We start from the raw sequence: 21,714 nt of genomic DNA, 5'->3' as shown, positions 1-21,714 counted from the left end.
AAATGAAATTTTGTCATTTGTGACAGTAGGGATGAACCTTTAGGACATTATGCTAAGTGAAGTAAACAGAGAAAGGTAAATACCATATGATTTCACTAATTGGGGAATTAGCTCACAGATACAGAGAACATATATTGATGGTTGTCAGAGGCGTGGGTGGGGTGTGGGTGAAATGGGTGAAAGGAGTCCAAAGGTACAAATGTCCAGATATAAAATCAGTCATGGGCATGTAATTTTCAGGATGGTGACTACCATTAATAATACTGTATTGCATACAAGTTCTCATCATAAGATAAAATTGTAATTATATGTGGTGACGAGGATAGATGTTAACTAGACTTAGTGTAGTGACATTTCACAATGTATACAAATATTGAATTAGCATGGTGTGCACCATAAGATAATGTAATGTTACGTCAATTATATGTCAGTTAAAAAGAAATTGTCACAACTAATATCTCTCCATCACCCACTACTTACCATGGATCAGATTATCTCCTTTAAACCTTAACAATCATGCAAAGGAGAGCTTATTTCCCATTTGGGAGGTGATAAAACTGATTCTCAAAAAGCAATTTGCTCACACTCACTTAGCTAGAAATTGAATTCCCTAACTTATCCCAAAGTTTATGATATTTCCTGTATGCTACACTAACAAAAAGTGGTATACAAGTACATATGATGAGAAATCACTGTAGGTTTTCATTGGTATAGATATTAAAATTGGGGGTGGGAGTGGTGCAAAATCAGGTGTTGAGAATACTGATGAATTTTTGTTTCTATCTTAGCTCTGATTACCCACACTATCATGAGAGTGAGTCCAAAACCAAAGACTTGAGACTTTGGGCTATCTCTCCAATCACCAGTCAAAGGTGGGTGAAACCAGATACATTGATGATCTGCCTATATTAAAGAGTCAAAGCAAACTGATTAATACATTTTCTCTTAAAAAATTATTTGGTGCTGATTCAAAGGAATACAGGTAACCCCAATGTTTATAGCAACACTATCAACAATAGCAAAATTATGGAAAGAGCCCAAATGTCCAACAACTTGATGAATGGATACGGAATATGTGGTGTGTATACACACACACACACACACACACACATATATTACTCGGTGATCAAAAAAAAAAGTAATCTTGTCATTTGCAACAACATAGATGGAACTTGAATGTATTACTCTAAGTGAAATAAATTGGTCAGGAAAGACAAGTATCATGTGATTTCACTCATATGTGGAATTTAAGAAACGAAACCAATGGACATAGGAGAAGGGAAGAAAAAGTAAAATAAAAAGAGAGAGGGAGGCAAACCATAAGAGACTTTTAAATACAGAGAATACTGAGGGTTGCTGGAGGGGTGTTGGGTGGGGGATGGGCTAAATGGATGATGGGCATTAAGGAGGGCGCTTGTTGGGATGAGCACTGGGTGTTACATATAAGTGGTGAATCACTAAATTCTATTCCTGAAACCATTGTTACACTATATGTTAACTAACTTGGATTTAGATTTTAAAACATTATTTGGAATATCTCATCAGGTTTCAGCAAAAACAAAAATCACATTTTCCTGGCAGCAGTGAACAACCCTATGGAGGAAAGAAACATCTCCAAAGAATGTGCAAAAGACACAACTCTCCTAAGATCCAGAGCCACTTCCAAAGATAACCAAAAGGAAAGAGAAAGAGTATTTCCCTGAGAGACGGCTATAGTCATTAGGACCCTGGCTGCAAATGGAGTACAATTCGTATTTCTGTCCAGCCCTATTTTTGGGCTTCCCTAAATTATGCTTGAGCTGCCTGGGCACACATGAACCTGGATGTCCTAGTCAGGCAGGAAGCCAAGTCAGGTTCTCAGGACACAAAATGAGACAACAAGACAACCGCTATCACTGGGAGAGAAAGGATCCACAATCAATAGGTACCCAAAAGCAAATTCACAAGTCACTATTAAAATATTCAATTTCCACAAACGTTTTCTGCCTGCCAATCTGAACGGAAGGAGCAACATGAAACTTTGTCTTCATCTCTTGACCAGGCACGCAGACAGAGATCTGGGAGAATTGCTAACAATTCCTACCTTTTGCTGTCTTCCGCCGTTTCCCGGGAATCTGTGGGCTCTGGAGGGAGTCGTGTGTTTCAGTGGGTCTCATCCTGGTCACCAGAAACAGTAGAGCAGAAAAATCATTTTCCCTCTACCCTTTATAGTGAGTACTTGGCTGAGATCCCTTTTTCTCTAGGGCACCTCGTAAATGGATAGGTTTATCTAACGTTAAAAGTTCTCCACTGTGGCCACTGTAATTCAAGATTATTTTTGGTAAAATTAACCTGCTTGTTCAGCCTTAAAACATTTTATTCACCTGAGCCCTCACACCCGCCCAGGCCGGCTGAAATCTGTGTCTGACGCGGAACTGGTCTGGTTTCCAGGTCGGACCCATTCCCGCCTGCACCCGGTCCAGTTTCCAAGTAGAACCTTTTCCAGTTCTGGACCCGGTCCGATTCCCAATTGGACCCAGTATGACTCTGCCAGTTTCCGGACCCAGTCCAGAGTAAGAAAGGGTCAGAGAAAAGTCTGGAAGCTCCTAAAGCGAAAGCTGCAGAGGATCCGGTGGACCGCAGGGAGCGACAGGGGCTCGGCAGATACCTACCATTGCTTCTTCCTGTGGGTCAACGGTGTCTCCTTCGGTTCTATCACCTTACACCGGAACTGTGACAAGTAAACTGAGGCACATTATAAAGTTTATTTGAGAAAAAATCGATTTGAATCGAGCCGCATCCAATCTAACGGGTAGAAAGTTCTGAAGAATGATACAAAATTAATGTCTTTAATAGACCCAAGGGAGCAGGAACAAGAAAAATAAACTAGACCAAAAAAAAAAAATCAACTTGGTTATTGCAAATTCACTACCTTTAGGGAACGGCAGGGGTTTATCAGGCACATTACCCCAGTAGTACTGATTAGGTGATTCTTGACTGGTCTAAGATTCCATTTCTGGGAGAACAGAAACTATAATTAAATTAAGTCTTGATTTGGTGATGTAGGGGCTTAGCATTGAGACCTCTTTAACAGTATCTGAAATTGAAATTCTGCTTATACACTGAGACTAGGGTAACATAAGTATTTTCCTTCTATGAAAACCTATCAATAGGTTTTAAGCTTCTTGAAAGTAAAAATGTCTTCTCAAACTTCATACCCACTAAATATGGTGCATTTATATAAATATTTAGCCAATCCATATGTCTGTATTTGACAGGTAGATTAATTTATATTTGTCTTATTACAATTCATTTTCCTTTTCATAAACAGTATATGTCTTCAACAAATAGTTAATGGTTTAATATTGGCCTTAGGGGACACCTGGGTGGCTCAATTACACTCTCTCTCAAAATAAATAAATTAAAAATATTTTGATCTTAGTAAATCCCTGAGTATAATCTTAAAATTATTCATGACTAATCCTTTTGGTTTGTTTTTGTCATAGAAATGAAAGGAAGCATCCACCAACTGGAGGGAGTGGCTAGAAAAACTAAAGGAGTAAATGGCCAATCCCTTTCAGTCTGCCTCTTCATGTTTCATACCTGGACAGAAGAATCACACAGTACCCAGTATGGGATAAAAATACCTTTACCCCTGCAGCCTTTTCCTTAGATGTGGTTATTTACTGATGGCAAACATGTTAAGATCTGAGTCCATTTAAAAAAAAATAAATTGTTTATTTATTTTTAAGATAGAGAGAGAGGCAGAGTACAAGCAGGAGAGGGCAGAGAGAGAGAGAGAGAGAGAGAGAGAGAGAGAGCAAGACACAGAATCTGAAGGCTCTAAGCTGTCCGCACAGAGCTCCATACAGGGCTCAAACTCTTGAATGGTGAGATATGACCTGAGCTGAAGTCAGACACTTCACTGGCTGAGCTACCCAGGTGCCCCAAGATCTAACTTCATTTTAACAAATTGAAAAGAAAAAACAATTCACAATTTCCCAAACTACTTTTTAACGTTATACATACATAATAATAGCCAAAAAGATTTATTTATTTTTCTCTCTGGGTTTAGAACTGTTTTAATTTCTTTGGGAAATTACATAAAAATTTGCAGATCTAGTGCCTGCCCTGGAGGAGTTTATAATCTGAAAGTAGAAAGAAAATAAACAAAAATGAAGGATACTTAGAGGCAAAACCAATTTATACTTTACTATTTCTAGAGGCTCCAGAGAGAGCGGACATTTTCCTTACAAGTTGCAGTCATATAACTTTTGAATTAAAAAAAAAAATCAATGCCCTTTTGTATGTTGCCAGCTTGGTGAATTCTGTGATATGAGCAGTGAAGAAAGAATTTACAAGGTGAATCACAAAGGACTCCCAAGTTCAGAGTAGGTTTTGGTTGAAAATTCCAAAAGAAAAAGAAAAAAGACGCAAACATTTCATTGGTATATTTTTGAGAACGAGAAATGTACAAGTATTGTTCCCTAGGCAACCTTTGTGTAGCATGGACAGCAGTTCCTCTTTCCTTATTGCAGTTGAGAACTTGATTGTTTTGTTAGTGTGATTATTTTGCATTTCTTCTCTTTTTTTCCTTTCCCCTTTGTTTATTTTACATCCAGGTCTAAAATCTGGTTGTTATTCTTAATCTGTCAGAAGTGCAAATTCTTGAAAGCAAAGTAAGAACTGAAGCAAAATGAAAAGAAAGTTATAAATATTCAAATTCTAGAAAGTGCAATTTGTGTTTGCAAAATCAAATTTCAGAGGGAGCCCAAAGAGGAATTTCTGAATAATAACAAGAACATTATCCAAACCCTGTTACCTAAAAAGATAATTTAAATTATAGGCAGCCTACCTGTGGGCACATAAACTAAACTGCAAGTAAGCAGAGTCGTGTCTGGTCATAAGATTAAAAAATGCAGCCACTGTGCGTTTGTTATCAGTAGTATTATACAAATAGTCTAATCGATGTTTCTTCCAAATAGACTAAAGGTTAAAGATTACCCATTAACCTCTTGGCTTCACTTGTCTCCCTTTGAACTTTTACCTGGGTTTTGATTATGACCTTTCTTAGGACCTTCGGATTCCACGATGTTTCAGTCGCCCATAACTCACAGTTTAGTTAAACCTTATCACTTTTGTTTTGTTTTGATTTGCTTTGTTTTCTTTTAACAATTCTCTTGATCTTGTTCTGCTAAGCACTGCTGGAGAAATTCAGGAGAGCTTGCCAGCTGAGCTCTGTGCAATTAGGCCCTCCCTCCATGCTGTTATGCCAGCCTTTATTTACCATTAACTAACTTCCTCAGCAGTTTTTCTAATCCTTTTACAATTTCCTTTAGCCTCCAACCACACTAATGTCTTCTCCAGTCTAAGTAAAGACCTTTCTTACTTGGTTGAGAAGACAGACCTTAAGGAGTTACTTTCCAATCCTATCCTTTATCTAAAAATTCCCTATGAACTTTTAGCAGATAGTTCCAGCAAAAGGGAAAAAAAAAACATACTCAAAATGGGATGGGTGATTCTAGGGGGAGGTTTAAAAAAGCAACTTTTTACAAATGTGGGGGCTATGTAGTTCTTTAGGGCTAGTAACCTTTAGGCCCAGATGGACAAATGGATAGAGCAGTTACTAAGTTTGGAAAAGACAGGGTCCTATTGATTTGGCCACATTGAGTGGAGCAGTGACCTTCAGTCAAGGGATGCAGCCAGCTCAGTGTGACTCTAAGAGAGAGCCAGAACCTGACTCCTCTCTCCTCCCTTCTTTTGATCTCTGGACTGTTCCTTCCATTGTCTGCTGATGAGGTCCATGCATCAGCTTACTAGCATAGACGGCAGGATGGAGTTTGGAGGGACAAATGGAAATTACCTGGCATAGACCTTTTTTTCTGTGAAAAAAAAACCACAACATTTTAGATTTCATAAAAGATAAAGAATTGGTTCTTGCTCCCAACTTCTACAGAAGCTAAGAACCTAGAGGTGAAGATATATAGCTATAAGTATAAGCATGTGTATAAGGCATGTAAACAAATATGTATAAAAATAAAATTCAAGAGAAAGTGTTATATCTAGATACATATAAGATGCTGTGGTAATAGAGACAATTGAGAGATTGTTATTAGGAAAAATAGCAATATTTTCTTATGAGTGGGACCTATAAAAGTGAGAATTTACATATTGAGAGAGAGAGATTGGGGAAGACATTCTAGTCAAAGAGAGCAGCATGGGTTAGAGCAGTGAGGTGTGAAAACATGAATAGAAATACATAATGGGCAAGAAAGTTGTGATGTTGTGCAGGCTGCGGAGTTGGTTTTGGGTATGGTTGAGCACTCATGCAAATGAATGCTATCTTTCTTGTGCTTACTATATGATACCAGCACACTGAGAGGTTAACATTCGTTGATACTGTCCATGCAACAGATGCTGTTACCCCCATTTAACAGATGAGGAAACTGTCTTAAAGGGCAAGGTTGAATAATTTCACCAAAGTCACAAAACCAGAAAGTGTTTTTGTGTGTGTGTGTGTGTGTGTGTGTGAAGATTCAGTGACATGACAACATATGTTTAAGGGAAATTCAGCAGCCAACACAGAAGATGTACAGTGCGCAATAGACACCTGAACCATCTTGAGTTTGACAATAGTGTTGAATTTGAGGGAGAGCAGTGCAAAGGGGGGGGATAACGGGGCATAAGTAGGGATAGTGATGGTAGGAATAGATAAAATTGGATGGGTTCGGGAAATACTGCCATGAAATTGATAGAACATGGCAACTGGTAAGAAGATAGGGAGCTAGAAAACAAGAGTCAAGGATGGGAAAGTTCTGCAATAAACTATTTTTGTTTCCTTTTGTTAACTTTTGCTAGAGGTAACTTCTTGATCTCCCTAGTCATCCACAAGGGGCCTTTCTTGTCAAAGTTCTTTTTTGTTTCCACCTGGTAAATAAGGATCATTATAAACATTTTTTCATTAAATTAGCTGACAAATCTCTTAGAGTCTCAATTCAAGATCTCATTAGAGTTTACTTAGAACATCGTAATCTCCTAAGTGTTTTCTTTATCTCCTATTTCTCTTCTGAAAATGTGTTAACTCAACTTTTTTTCAGTTTTTAAAAGTTTCTAACCATATTCTCTTCCACTGAAAAATTTTAATGGCTCTTAATTAGCTAAAGAATAGGTCAGTAATATAAATACAATCAAATATGCTGCACTTAAAAAAGATGAGATAGATCCCTGTACTTTCATGAAAAGATATCTACAAAAAACACAGAATTCTAAAATTATACGTGTAATGGGGACCTGTTTTTACACAGAAATAATTTATAGTGCATATTCTATACCTGTTTGTATATGTATGTATAAAAGTTGGAAGATTGGTACACTGATTTATTGCTTCTTTAGAGTGGTATTGGGAAAGACATTTTTACTTTTCTGTACATACTTTAGGGTTTTTAAAAATCACAATAAACTTTGTATTATTTCTGTAATTAAAGTTTAAAAGATACATAAAACACAAACTCCTTGGTTTGGAATTTAAAGCCCTTCAAATTCTGAGCCTGACATATTTTAACTATCTATCCTAACCTCTTGCTATGCCTCAGATGTCTAATTCCCTAATTAGCAAATATGTGGACTGTAGGCTGCCATTCCAACCTTCTTCACTCATAGCGATTTTTGCTAATTGCTTGTGGCAGTTTTTCCTACTGAGCCTGGATATAGTTATATAATCTTTTATAACTTCAGACATGTAATACAAATTGGTTATGGGAGATGGAAATTTTTCTAACTCAGACATATAATCTGATCAAATTGAATTCTTCAGTGTTTCTTGACCGCATTCTGTTCTTAAGTCAAGGCCTTTGCTTCTGTGATGATTTCCAACTGACAGACACTATTCCACTATCTCTTTTGGACTCCACACTGAAATCTACTCTCTTATGAGAGAGTTTTTTATGCTCCATATTTGACATAAAGTCTTATTTTATTAGTTCATTCACATTTTTGCTTTATTTTAGACATTTGTGGTATACATTTCAAGAATTTATCATACTTTTAATTTTATCTCTTATGGTACCTTGATTACAATGAGTGATCAGTCAACAGTTGTTGAATTAAGTGTATGTGGCTTTGTGTGTAGAAATGGTAAGAAAAAGATTAATATCTATATCCATAAGTCAAACATGTCTGTCATCAATATTTAAAACATAGCTTATATAATCTAGGTTTGATATTTAATATTTAGATTATTAAATTTCTGGTATGTTGAACTCTTCCATATTTCTATCTGGAGAAGTGGGAAACTACCCATAAAGATTGTTCAGAAAATTGTTTTAAAACTTTCCATAGTTATCTTTTGCTGAAGAAAGGATACATTAGTTATTAAAGAACAGTGGATTTTTAGCAAATATATAGCCTTTTAAGAAATTTTACAGTTCCGTAAAGACTACTTAAAAATTTTTTTTTAACACAGAAAGAACTGACATGGTCTAGGGGAAGGATGAAGATGAATATATTTTTATTTCTGAAAATTCACATAAGATTATAACTACATTTTGGTGACATTGAGGTGGTAAATGTTTGAATACTATAGACCAAGGATTATCCCCAAATTATGTGCATTAAGATAATATAGACAGAAAGCTTTTATGAGGAAATTCACAATCTCTCATGTTACCTGCTCTGGAAAGCATTTTTCAGTTTCCTGTGGACAAAACCATGTTTTGGTATTCCTGTGATACTCTGTTCAATCATGCACATGGAAATTATTGTCCCATGTTTTACAGTTTCAGTGACTTGCTTATAAGTCTGTTTCTCAACTCTGACTACAAATACCTTGAACAAGTAATGAGTGCTCTGGTAATGGTACTTAATCCAAAGATTGATCCAAAGAAGACAGGGCTGGAGACATTGTTTGCATAGAAAGGTAAAATTAATTGAGTGGAATAGGGGATTTTATATGGAGGGAAAAAACCTATAAATCACTAGAATTTTACCTGGTCTGTTGGGCAGAACCAAGGTGATTTTACAACACTGATTCTCTTCCTTCCTTCCTCCCTCCCTTCCTTCCTCCCTCCCTTCCTCCCTTCCCTCCTTCCCTCCCTCCCTCCCTCTTTCTTTCTTTCTTTCTTTCTTTCTTTCTTTCTTTCTTTCTTTCTTTCTTTCTTTCTTTCTTTCTTTCTTTCTTTCTTCCTTCCTTCCTTCCTTCCTTCCTTCCTTCCTTCCTTCCTTCTTTCTTTCTTTCTTTCTTTCTTTCTTTCTTTCTTTCTTTCTTTCTTTCTTTCTTTCTTTCTTTCATGTTTATTTATTTACTTTGAGGGAGAGACAGCACACTCACACGTAAATGGGGGAAGGGCAGAGGGAGAGAGAGGTAGAACACTCTGTTCTGCTATCAGTGCAGAGCTGGATGCAGGACTCAGCCCTGTAAACCATGAGATCATGACGTGAGCCAAAACCAAGAGTTTGATGCTCAACTGACCAAACCACCCAGGTGCCCATCAGCACTGATTCTCTAATTTTATTTACACATATGCAAAAGGATATGCAAATAGAGATGAGAAGAATTTGTATCCTTTGTTATAATCAGCCATCCGTAAAGATAAATTTTTAATTTTGTATGTCTTATATAAATAGAGTAATACTGAATAATTCTGTATGATTTGCCTTTTTCTACCATTATTCATGTTGTTTCACATATTTTTGAGTCATTAATTTCACTGCCATTGTTGTTTTTTAATGCCTTTCTCCAAATGTCTTTTTCCCAACTTTTTTTATACTGTAATTTAATGAACCGGAATTCATAGTTTATCACTCATTTTTTTATGGTTTGCCTTTTATTTTGGTATATTGTTAACAATATCTTTATGTTCCCTATTGTCAAAATGATATTCTTTTCCTTATTCCTAAATTTTTATAGTTTTGCATTTTACAGTGAATTTTTATTCACTAGGAGTTGATTTTTGAAGATGATGTGATATAACTACTTTGGTACTGAATATTATTTAAATTTTCTACCATTCCACTGTGATCTCCATGATATTTATCTCTCAATCCATAAATGTGACTTATTTCAATATTTACCTAGGTAGTTTCATAGCTCAGTAATATTCTATATTTTTCCTTATAAAAGTATTATGCATTCCTAGGTACTTTCTGTATTGTGCTATTAAAAATAACTTCTTTTACCTTTGGTAATTAATTGTTGATAGTTTATAAAATTGCATTTAATTTCCATATCAAGAATACTTGCTGAATTCTCCATTCTTATAATTTTACTATATAGTCATTTCCCTTTTTCTATAGATAATACTAAGTTTAGATAGTGATAGCTTTGTTTATTTCTAGTTATTTCGTATTTAATTTGCTTTTAAAGTCCTATTGTGCTGATTAGGATTTCTAGTACAGTGTTCAATAGAGATGAAAGTGGGGAGCAATCTTTTTTTGAAATAATTATAAAAGGAATGCATTTAACTATTGTTGTTTTCAAGGGTGAGGCCATTAATCAGACTAAACATTTTCTATTTCTAATTTTCTAAGCGTCTTTTATCTCTTAATTATCTCATATTACTATCGAAGTCCTGTATTTTTAATCCTTAAATTAATGTGGTAAATGATTTAATGTATTTTCTAATATTAAAAGTCTTTGCATTCCTAGGCTAAACCAAATATAGTCATTCAAACGTAGTGTTTCTATACATTACTAGATTTACTTAATTTATCTTTTTATTTTATGTATAGAGTGAGAGAGCATGCATGTGTGCACCTGAGAACTTAAGTTGGGGAGCTGAGCAGGAAAGGGGCAGAGAGAGCGCGATGGAGATAGAATCTTAAGCAGGTTCCATGCCCAGAACAGAACCCAACCTGGGGCTCGATCTCAAGACTCTGAGATCATGACCTGAGCCAAGAATCAAGAGTCTGGTGCTTAATTGACTGAGCCACCCAGGTCCTCTACTTGCTGGATTTAGATATATTATATTTAGGACTTTTGAATCTATATTTCTGAGATTGTCCTATAATTTATTTTCTAATAATATTCTCATCATATTTTATTTTTCTGTCTTCACAATTTAATCTTGAGGTTTGTTTCTTCTCTTTCTCAATTCTTTGGAAATTATAATCATTGTTCCCTTAATATTGACAGAAGCCATAAACAAGAATAGACCAATTTTTTTCAATTTTGGTAAAGATTTATTTAATGGGTAGAAGAAATCAGGTTTTTAGGTTTTTCCTTAATTTAGTCTAGTGTGTGATGTTTTTCTCAGAAATTGCCCATTATATATATTTTTCAAATATTCTATTTTTCATATTATTTATTTGAATGTATTTCATTTTTTTTCTTGATTACTCTCACTAGAGTATTGTTAATAATATTAGCCATCATTTTTTTTACATTATTGCTCCTCTATTTTATTTTATTTTATTTTTTCATTATTTTGGCTATCATACATATTACTTATGCCCTTCAAATTCTCTTTGAGTATATTTTCTTTTTCTGTTACTTCTGAAATTAGAAGCTTAGCTAATTAATTTTAATTATTTTTCTTCCATTATGGTCATTTTAAAGCTGTATAATTTTCTCCAAGAGCTGCTTTAGCAACAAGCTATAATTTTGATGTGTTTTTTTTCCATGATCATTCCAATTCTATGTATTTTCTAATTTTCACAGAGTTTTTTGACCCATGAGTTATTTAGAAGTTTCTTAATTTCCAAACACATTGGATTTTTTATAATCAGCTTTTGAATATTGATTCTAACATAATTGCATTGCAGGCAGAGGAAATGGTTTTTTTGATTACTGTCTTTTGACATTTACTGGGATAAGTTTTATGGGTCAGTATGTCGATAATATTTAGAAGTGTTCCAAGATTGCAAGAAAACATTGTATTTCCTACAGTTGTTTGCAGTTGTGTTTTTTATAATGGCAGGCTGTTTTTATGCTGTTCTATATTCTATATTCTTATGTTTTTATTGTTATTATTAGGTCTGTCTATTACTGAGGGAGATATGCTGAAGTTTCTCAATGTGATGGTAAAAGCTGACCATTTCTCTAGTAGCTCTGTTAAAAGTATATATAGCTATGTTGACAAGAAGATGCAAGTTGATTGCTTATAGATTCTGCTAAAAATCTTTTATCCTCTGCCACTAGAATATATGCTGTGTAAGAGCAGAGTTTATTTTTTTCTCTTTTATTTACTTAAATGTCCTTTTGTGTGTGAATTATGCCACTGGTGTTACCATATACCACATCGTTCAGAAATGGCCAAACTGATAGAATGATAAAGTCTGTTGAAAGCCCAACTGAGGTTCTAGCTCAGAAGAAGTACTGAGCAAAGATGGGGTATTACGTTGTGGAGTGCATGTAGCACACACTCCACGTCAGTGATGATTCAGTGGTGCTGTGTTCCCAGCATGTGCTTCATGGGTTTGGGAAACAAGGGATGGAATTAAGAATGGCCTCATGTACCATCCTTCCCAGTGACCCAGTTCAGTCCAGTTGCTTCCTATCCCACAACTCTGGGCTTTGAATGTTTATTAATTATTTTTAACCTTTATTTATTTTTTGAGAGACAGAGCATGAGCAAGGGAGGGGCAGAGAGAGAGAGAAGGAGTCACAGAATCTGAAGCAGGCTCCAGGCTCTGAGCTGTCAGCACAGAGCCCAATGTGGGGCTCGAACTCATGACCCATGAGATCATGACCTGAGCCAAAGTCAGACACTTAACTCACTGAGCCACCCAGGTGCCCCTGGGCTTTGCATGTTTAGAAGTGCTGGTTCCCAAAACAAGATGGATGATGCTTCCTGCCCAGGCACCTTGAACATCTTGATTTTTTGGTTAGGGAAATCTGAAGATGAAAAGAAATAGCCCTCTAAAGATGAAAAGAAATAGGTATATGTGGTACTGAGGCCATCCAAAGTGCATCTCTTGTTACTTTTTTGCCAAGTTTTTGTGGTAAATGGTTATGGCAGTAGCCACAACCTGAGAAGTGTGTGGTGATCATGGGCCAGAGACCAGCAGAATTGCTAGTTCAGTGGAATCTCAAATGGTTAACAGGGAAGATAAATATAAGCTACAAGAAAAAGGACTTCGTTTTGTAAGTTTCCCTTGTGAGGAGGTCCACCTTGTGATAATCCTTCAGTAGCTGTTTCCAGAACTTAAACAGAAGAGAGGATCTGAATGGCACACAGACTAGAGCAGAGCGGACACTGTGCTATGCCACCCAGCTCCTTTCGTATTGAGAGATCTGTTTCCTCTCTTGCTGAGAGTGTTGCTGGCTGACACCCTTCATTTCAGCAATTTCTGGAGATTGTCCTTGACTGAAGAGAGCTGTCTTTCTCAATGTTATGCTCCCTTGCTCGGTCTGTGATATGCGTCCACTGAGACTGTCTGCATCCATAACTGATTGATGACCCTCGTCCCCAGCTTCAGAACGCCTGTAGGGAGTTGATTGTGACTGCATCACAGCCCAGTTTTTCCTGTGCCAATTTTGCCTCCTCCCTCTCCCCACAGATTTTAATCCCCAGTCAACTTCTTTATAAATTACCACATGGTGTTGTCCAGTTTAGAGCCTACTTCCTAGGGAACTTGACCTGGAGCAGAAAGAACTCTTTCTATGTCTTGCAGTTTTCATAGGAGACATCTATAAAGGCTGTTTGGGACTAGAGAGGCCAGTGGTGAACATTTCAATTTCTTTAGTGCCTACATCTTTTAATAGAGGTTTAAAATTATAACCATAAAAGTCATACATTTTTGATTTGTTGGCATCTTAAAATCTTTATAATTATTATTTTTAGTGGGGCCTTATTTTATTGTAATAATAGGATATAGCATCAGATTATTCCTTATAGACAAGAAATCTGTTTAAGTTAATTTTGCATCTTGCAATATGTTACACTTTGTTTAGTTATAATTACTGTTGATAATTTTGAGTTTCCAACGGTAATAAGTAAAATATCTGCAAATAATAATAGTTTAATCTCCTTTTTCTCCATCCTGTTCACTCTCATTTTACCTCATATCTTATAGCATTGACTGAGACCTCATTACCATTTTGAATAATAGTAATGTTATGATCTATTTTCCATACTAAAAAGAATGCTTTTAATATTTCTTTACTAATAGTAATAATAATAATAAGTGGTGTTTATTGAATACCACTTTACCAACCTAGGCAAATTTTCTTCTATCCCTCCTTTTCCAAGAGTTTTCTTTTTTATTATAAATATCTATCAAATTAATTTTTTATATACATTGAGATAATTGTGTGATTTTTCTTCTATAGTTTACTTCAATAGTAATGGTAAGGTCTCTTTTTATTTCTGAGATAAAATATATTTGATCATGGTGTAGTTTTTAAAAGCATATTATTACATTCAGTTAGCCCAAATTTTATTTAATTTTTTGCATTTCTGTTATGGGTTAAATGATCCTATCATTTTCCTTTTTTTCTATGGCTCTCCTTTTTCTGGAGTATCAAGGATTACTGGACTTATAAAATTAATTAGGTAATTTTCATTCTTTTTAGTTTTTGGAAGAAACATGTTTCATACGGAGGTTATCTCTTTAAGGCTTGGAATAATGGCTTTATAAAAATATCTGTGACAGTGTTTCAAAGAGACAGTATTAATTAACAGTTTAGTTTTTAATGGTTATTGCTTTATTTGAGCTCTATTTTATCTTGCACAAATTTGGCATTTTGTCTTTTTTTCTACCATTATTCATTCCATTGGAATTTTAAAATGTATTAATTGTAGTTGTTTGTAATGTTATTTTATTATTATAACTATACCTTTGTAACTAAAAATTTTGATTTTTTAGTCACAAGTTTATTCTTTTTTTTTTGTTTTTCTTTTTTTATGTTTATTTATTTTGAGAGAGAGAGAGTGCAAGGCAGGGGCAGAGGGGCAAAGAGAAGAAGAGAGAGTCTTAAGCAGGCTCCATGCTCCGTGCAGAGCTCAATGTGGGGCTTGATCCCAGGACCATGAGATCATAACCTGAGCTGAAATCAAGAGTTGGATGGTATCCAAGTGAGCCACCCAGGTGCCCCACAAGTTTACTTTTTAAATAAATTAATTTCCCATGTTTTATCAATTATATTTATATTTATAAAAAATTAAATCTTAGTTTTTAAAATATTTTCTTTTATTCCATATTTCATTATTTTTTGCTTTTATTTTTATTAGATATTCAGTTTTGTTTTTCTTAGTCTTGGCTTTATAATCTCCTCTTCTGAAGACTTTGATAGTTCTTGATTATTTTGTATGTGTAATATATGTATGGACATATATTTTCCTTCTGTTCATGATTATTTAAATTTTTTCTATATATAATTTATATAGGTCATACTTTATTTTTTGTCCATTCCTTATTTATTTTTGAATCAGTGGATTTAATTTTTTTCAATTTTTTTTTTTAACATTTATTTATCTTTGAGAGACAGAGAGAGACAGATCATGAGCAGGGGAGGGACAGAGAGAGAGGGACACAGAGAATCAGAAGCAGGCCCCAGGCTCTGAGCTGCCAGCACAGAGCTTGATGTGCGGCTCGAACCCACAAACTGTGAGATCATGACCTGAGCTAAGTTGGACGCTCAACTGACTGAGCCACTCAGGCACCCCAACTCAGTGGATTTTGTATCTAAGAATTCATTTTAATCCTAAAATAGTATATATATAATAATAGAAATATACTGTTTTTCCACTGTCAACTTGTTTTAAGGGAATATTTAAATGTTTTTTTCCAAAACCAGCTTTGGGAGTTTAATGCTTTAGAGTTTACCCTTCCAAGGGCACTTGGGTGGCTCAGTTGGTTAAGCATCTGACTTCAGTTCAGGTCATGAATTCACAGTTCATGGGTTTGAGCCCTGTAGTAGGCTCTGTGCTGACAGCTCAGAGCCTTGAGCCTGCTTCGGATTCTGTGTCTTCCTTTCTGACAATTTCCTGCTCACACTCTGTCTCTCTCTCTCAAAAATAAATAAACACTGGGGCGCCTGAGTAGCTCAGTTGGTTAAGCATCTGACTTCAGCTCGGGTTATGATCTCATGGTCCAAGGGCTCGAGCCCCACATCAGGCTCTGTGCTTACAGGTTGGAGCCTGGAGTCTGCTTCAGATTCTGTGTCTCTCTCTTCCTCACCCCCATTCATGTTTTGTCTCTCTCTGTCTCTGAAAAATGAATAAATGTTGAAAAATAAATAAATATTAAAAATGTTAAAAAAGAGTTTACTGTTCTTCTAGTAATTTAGCTCTGGATATTAGCATAGAGCCTGGATCTGGGACAGTGACACTCTGGATGACTATTTATATTCTCTGTAATTTTTGTTTTAATGCTAAACCATATGCAAGTTTGAGAATATAGTCTCTTTATTTCCAGCCATCATTTCACCAAATTTGAGGATATTAGCAAGTCAACTTTTCCAGAATCTTGTCTATATTTTTAATTCCAGACTGCACTGCTCTCTCTGAAAGGGAAGGCCTATGTCAATTCCCCACGTTTTTCAGATTCGTCTTGTGTCCAGACATATTTCTCAAAATTTGTGTTTAGAAAATTGAGACCATGCCTTGATATCAGTGTTGATGTTATACTCCTCACTGTTGTAACAGCATGTCCTTGATCATCAAATGTATCTCTTCTAAAGAAAATGAACTGATTTTGCTATTCTGAAACCAACTAATTGTTGACTTGTCCTCATCAATCCTATCTCATTGTCCATCCCAAGTCAATGTCTATCTATTGATGAAATGAGAAAACTGTTTAGAGGAGTAGGTCACCAATATAAGCTATTTTTTCCTATCAATCTTTAAATTGAATTAATAGACTTTTGTTAAATAGGCTCTATCACTACATGCATATTTGTCTTTTACCCATATAGTGAAAAACCATGCAGTGAAAAACCACATTAAATGAGACAATCATCATGTAATGTTATGTCAAGACCAATACGTGGAGGCATATAGCTTTACAGAAACTTGATTAATCTCTTCTGGCAGAGTTTCATTATTTCTGTACTCTGGTCTCTGAGTTGAAGATTATGCAATTTTTTTTATTGGCTTTGCGTACTTGTGAAGGAATTCTTAATGTGTAGTATGTCTCTGAGGCATGATGCCAGGGGAAAATGGTCACATATTCTTTATTAGTATGTCTGCATGAAAACCTTCTGACTTTCAAAATAAGATTCTGACCAAATAGACTACCTTTTTAAAACACTTGGAAGGCCAAATGTTTGTAGTGTAAAGTCCAGTAGTGATGATGCATGGTGGTTGTTTAGAGAAATAATAACAGGTTATGGTTGTGGTCATGGTGAGTAGTTAGGGTCAGAATATTTGCATTTCATATAGACGATATGAGCTTGTAAAAAAGTGTAAAGGAAAGTTTAAGTATTTGGATATTTTATTTTTACTTATGGCATTCCTTCTGTGAACATCCTATTTTCTAATATTTTCATTTGATAAAACTCTCTTTAGCCTTTTACCTAAAACTCATTTTTATGATACATATAAAATAATTGTCTATTTAATTGAGAAATAGACAATCGTAGGTAAAATTAAGTTTTGTTATACATGGGTGAATGTTCAAAATAAGGATGTTTAAACAAGACAAAAATTGATTTGTCTCTCATACCAAAGTCTGGATACTTGGTGAGGACTGAGTATGGTGGTTCTACAGTCAAGGATCCTGGCTCCGTTTGTCTGTTTTTGGTCTGCTGTCCTCAACATGAGTTTCCATCTCACAGTCTTAAGTTGTCTGTTCCAGCTTCATTCATAATGCCCTAATTGCAACCAGCATGAAAGAGAAAGAAGAGATGAAGAAGCTTATCTCCTTTAAGGATACTTTGCAGAAGCTGCAGGCCTCCCTTCCCCTTATCCTGCACAGGCAAAACATGGTTACCTGTCATCCTGGCTGCAAAGGAAGATTAGTCTTTATTCTAAACATCTTCAGCTAAAGATGGACAAAGGAGGGATTGGACACTGGGGACAAATAGCATTCTCTGACACAGTAAATACCCTACAAGGCCATATCTATGTAGTATATATGTCATTTCCTATTGCAGTTATAACAATTACCACAAAGTTAGTGACTAAAGAAATCCACAAATTTATTATATTAATAGTTCTGGAGGCCAGAAGTCCAAAATGGGTTTCCCTCGGCTGACATCAAGGTGTTAGCGGGGCCATGTTCCTTCCAGTGGCTTTAGAAAAAAGTCTGTTTGCCTTTTCTAGCTTCTGGAGGCCACCCATATTCCTTGGCTCATAGTACCCTTCCAGCTAGCAGTCACATCATCATGAACTCTGCTTCTGTCAGTGCAGGGCTCCTTTCTGTCTCTGACTCTACTACCTCCCTTATAGAAGAGCCCTTGTGATTATATTGGACCCACAAAGATATAATTCATGATAATCTTCCTATCTCAAGGTCTGTAATTTTAATCATATCTGTAGAATCCCTTTTTACAATTTAAAGCAACAACATATTCACAAGTTCTGGGAATTAGGACATGGCATCTTTGGGAGCCATTGTTCAACCAACCTACCATAATTTCAGAGTTTCAGGTGACATTAATATCATAAATATTTTATAATTTAGTTAATGTTTTTAGTTACATTTTCATATTTCATTTTAAAACCATGTGAGTTGAGCAGGGCATGCTTATGATCCCCATTTAAGAATCATTTTGAGGTTCATCTAGGTTAAATGGATTTTTCAAAGTTGCACAGTTATTGGTGAAGGTAGCATTGTGGTATAGAGCCTGCTGCCCAAATACCATCTCAATCTTGAGGTGGTTTGTCCTTTGAGATGGAGGTCACCTTTTCTAAGTTTGGCCATAGCACTTCAGTTAAAGTTTTCTGGACAAAGCAGTTGCATCCTGCCTTGTGGTCATGGAGATATCTACTTATTTTTTTTAATGAGCACGAAAAAGGCATATTTTATCATCTTTGCCATCCCCTAATCAAACAGTGTGATGAACAATTTTAATATTTCAACTTGGGTGGACTGTAGTCCACAGTTTCTGATCAAACACTAATCTACTAATTTCTGTGAATGTATTTTGTAGATGTGACTAAAGTCCATAATCAGTGGACCTGAAGTAAGAAAGGAAGATCATCCTAAATAACATAAGTGATCCTCATTCAATCTGTTGACAGGCCTTCACAGCCTCCGTGAAGAACTGCCCTGAAGAATTCTGCTTGTGGGTGTCGGCTTCGCCACTTGCTGAGGAGGTCTGTCCTGCTCTTCGGACTTCAGACTTGCTTTGCCAGACTATCCAAACATGTAAGCCATGTCCTTGTGATAAATCTCTTAAAATATATCTGTCACTGGTTCTGTTTCCCAGTTTGAACCAGGACAGAGACACACAAGTAACCTGCATATTCTGGGTCCTCTGTTAATGTTTCTTAATCCAAAATAAATATGAGGATTTGGATCTTATTTGGTACTGCATATTGAAGTTAGAATAAATCTCAATGACTCTGAATAATTATATAACAAGTTATTATTCCAAAAAGATTGAACTTTGGGGCATAGTAAAGACCTGACATTTCTTTAGTCAGAATCTACATTAGGATTGTATTTGTTTTGAATATGAATCAGTGTTTTATCTTTGAGGATAACGACTGTACTTTCCACAAAGGTTCTAGCATTTCGGGAGTTGCTATAATTATTGCAGTGTGAAAATTCATTCATGTCACAAATATGTATTTATTGACTGTATTTTAAAACTGTGACACCACAATAGTGAACAGACAGGGAGAGATTCTAATCCCCTTCCCCATGCTGATAGCAGTGGAGATATAGAAATAAGTTGGCAGATGTCTGCCTAATTATTGTAAAGATAGTCAGAGAGCCAAGATTTCTTGCTGAGCACAATATTCTCCTATCTTAGAACTCATAGCTGAACACTAAAAGGGCCTATTTTCTTTTTCTTTCTTTTTCTTCCTTCCTTCCTTTCTTGCTTTCTCGTCTTTCTTATCTTTCTCTTCATTCCTGTTGGGAGGGAGATAGATGCTAATAAGAAAAGTACTTCCCTTGTTTCCATTTCCACTATGGAAGAAGTGTTCTGTTTTAGCCAGAAGAAGAGAGAGTCAAAGAAGCTGCAGGACCTCTGCACACCAGGTCAGGAAATCCCTGGAATGCCAGGCTGCTTCTAGCACTGGGGTATTGCTTGTATCAGCCTGTATTGACTGAAAAGCAATAGACACTAAGTATACTGCAAGTACTAAATGTGCTACAGTGCTCATACATCTTGGTAAAGATGTGAGCCTCAGGAAGCAGGTCCTAAATTTTCTTTTTGCCTTGGTACTGAGGAGAAAAGGAAGATTTTTGAATCAGATTCTCTCACCCCTGAGAAGGGGTTATTTTAATTCTGTACTTGCAGGATGCCTGATGGTTGACAGTTGCTATTTCCTTGTCCCTGTCTTCCACATTCTGATTATTCTTCCATTTATTTCTGTGTTCATATGTTCTTACTCACAATTTTATTTAGTTTTTATAAAAGTAGAACTACAACTTCTGAATGGTTCTACTTTAATAATTCATTTCATATTCTACATTATTTGTATTAGGTTTCTGGTCTTTTAATGAGTTAAAATTTATGTTTCTTCTAAGAGATAAAACTGATGCTTAGAGAAATCAGCATTTGAACTAAATGACCCTGACCAAATTTGGAGGTGGGGGGAATTGTCCTGGGAAAAGTTGGATGTTATTTTGAAAAGATTTCTATGTGAGATTTTCAAGTAGATTTTTTTGCCATAATTTTTCTTTAATTTTTACTGAATGACTCAGAATTAGACTATTTTCAACATACATAATTACCATGTTATCTGTGGCAATTTGCAGTAAAAATCAGCAAAAATGTTCTTGCTCCCAAAATGAGCTCTTTGAGTGACTTTTCATACTGTGTGTCCTACAAAGAAAGTTCTCCTAAATTTTTTTCCTACATGCCTTGAAATTTTCATTTAAGACTCTCCAAGTCATGTGACTCAACATTTCCATTACAAATTCATAAAGGAAGTTCAGTATCTTCCTTCACTCCCGCTACAGGAAGCGGAAAGTTCGACGCTTTGTGAACAAGACTATGAACCATTCACTAACTTAATTAGCCATTACATGGAAAACTAAGAGTTGAGGACTAGTTTCATCCTTGCAGCAGACATATATGAGTTATTGCCTTTCATTTTAGAAAAGGTAAAGCAAGGAAATCTAAATGCCCCTTTGGTTAAATTAATAACCAACCCAGCAGGTCTGGTAAGGTGTCTAGTTTAGATACAGTAAGGAAGACCTTAGAAAAGCCAAGGTGTCTTGTGTCTGAATTTTTCTCTTCTCACAAGTAAAACCAGAAGGCATACTGACCTTTTTTATTCAAATATTAAACTTTAACCTTTGCTTCCAAGAAATATTCTTGCTTCTCCTCTTAGGAATTTTAGTTTACCTTTCTGGATATCTATAGGGAAATATTCACAAAGGAGACTGTACTATTATTGACTACTAACTAATAATGATCTAGAAACAGCTTCTGTCAAACCAACAGGACTCAGGATGACAGACCTGAGAGAAGAGCAATGCTAAAAGATCAGTTATAAAAATGGCCACCGTTTCAATGCACAGGGTAAGGCTAGATTCCATCTAGTTAGGAATTTGTAGTCTGCAAGGAAGTTTCTAACAAGAAAATACAGGTAAACCATGAAAAGTATACTAAATTCTGTAACTTTTAAATAACTCTTCAAAATTATAAAATCAGGGGTGTCTGGGTGGCTTGGTCAG

General features: G+C 35.6%; 1 long non-coding RNA gene across 1 annotated transcript in view; it reads left to right on the top strand.

Moving 5' to 3' along the window:
* The first annotated feature begins 2,646 nt into the window (after window positions 1-2,646).
* The window catches only part of LOC115305494, a 57,645-nt gene continuing 38,577 nt past the window's right edge, over window positions 2,647-21,714 (top strand). Inside the window, exons 1-2 of the long non-coding RNA XR_003914808.1 lie at window positions 2,647-2,719; window positions 19,101-19,227. This is a non-coding gene — a long non-coding RNA (uncharacterized LOC115305494). The remainder of the gene's footprint in view (window positions 2,720-19,100; window positions 19,228-21,714) is intronic.

Source organism: Suricata suricatta, chromosome 10, assembly GCF_006229205.1.
Source record: "Suricata suricatta isolate VVHF042 chromosome 10, meerkat_22Aug2017_6uvM2_HiC, whole genome shotgun sequence".
NCBI lineage: Eukaryota > Metazoa > Chordata > Mammalia > Carnivora > Herpestidae > Suricata > Suricata suricatta.
The sequence above is the reverse complement of the archived record's forward strand: the minus strand, read 5'-3'. Positions and strand labels throughout refer to the sequence as shown.